Source organism: Danio aesculapii, chromosome 1, assembly GCF_903798145.1.
Source record: "Danio aesculapii chromosome 1, fDanAes4.1, whole genome shotgun sequence".
Taxonomy (NCBI): Eukaryota; Metazoa; Chordata; class Actinopteri; order Cypriniformes; family Danionidae; genus Danio; species Danio aesculapii.
The window spans coordinates 21,142,959-21,144,502 of NC_079435.1; positions in this window are offsets into that span (position 1 = coordinate 21,142,959).

A 1,544-nucleotide genomic window follows, 5' to 3' on the forward strand; every position below is an offset into this window, starting at 1 on the left:
AGCCGAAGGAAAATAAATGAATGAATGAATGACTGGCCTCTGGTTGCTGTTAAGTCCCTCCAAGACAGATGCTTTCTTTATACTGTAAAATAATTCAAATGAAATAAAAACAAAATGTCTTCTTTTAACATTATGATTTAAAGCCAAGGCAGACAACATTGTATCTAAATGGTGACAGTGTACAGTAAAATCATCATACAAAAGTGAAATAAGTTAATTACTTATGGTATTGTATGTAGCTTAAGTAAAAAGTAGGCTGAATTTCTGTGTGGATTTTCTTTTATAGGCTATTCTGGGTAAGTTTTGAACCATGGGTGCTGGTTTAAGTTAGTTCTTTGCCATTACCATTTTCAGACCAACACATGACTAGCAAGAAACCAGCTTAAACCAGCAAATCTACCAGAACATTTTGTTATGCTCTTTTTAAAGCTTGTTAGATTAAGAATAAAAGATATGGATTTGACAAGTTCACTCATGGGCAACACGGTGGCTCAGTGCTGTTGCCTCACAGCAAGAAGGTCGCTGTGGGTCAGTTGGCATTTCTGTGTGGAGTCTGCATGTTTTCTACCTGTTGGTGTGGGTTTACTCCGGGTGCTCCGATTTCCCCCACAGTCCAAAGACTTGTGCTATAGGTGAACTGAATAAACTAAATTGGCCGTAATGTATGAGTGTGAATTTGAGTGTTTGGATGTTTCCCTGTACTGGGTTGCAGCTGGAAGGGCATCAGCTGTGTAAAACATATGCTGGATAAGTTGGCAGTTCATTCCGCTGTGGTGACCACTGATGAATAAAGGGACTAAGCCGAAGGAAAATGAATAAATGAAGTTCACTCATCAGTTCAAGATACATGTTAACACCGAAACACACACATGAACTTCCGCAAATTCTTTCACCACATGTCATTTTATAATGTCATAATTTCGCTATTGAGCGTCATGGTGGCGCAGTGGGTAGCATGATTGCCTCACAGCAAGAAGGTCACTGGTTCGAGCCTCGGCTGGGTCAATTGGCATTTCTGTGTGGAGTTCGCATGTTCTCCCCGTGTTGACGTGGGTTTCTTCTGGGTGCTCCGGTTTCCCCCACAGTCCAAAGATATGCACTTTAGGTGAATTGGGTAAGCTTAATTGTCTGTAGTGTATGTGTGTGAATGAGTGTATGGATGCTTCCCAGTGATGGGTTGCAGCTGGAAGGGCATCCGCTGCGTAAAACATATGCTGGATAAGTTGGCTGTTCATTCCACTGTGGCAACCCCAGATTAATGAAGGGACTAAACCGAAAAGAAAATGAATGAATGAATTTCACTATTAAGCGTAATGTGTATTATAACTTATAAACATACACTTATAATAATAAACAAACGCAAATATCAGTTAAAAACTATAAATATACCTTTCTCATTAAAATGATTGTTTAGAAATGCAGCTTTGACCTTGCTTTTACCCAAAAGACTATAGAAAGAGACTTTGTTTCACTCGGTTTTACCCACCTCGTTGACTCCTCCAATCCTCCAGGCGTCGCTGAAGACGCCACCGCTGCTTTTGTCT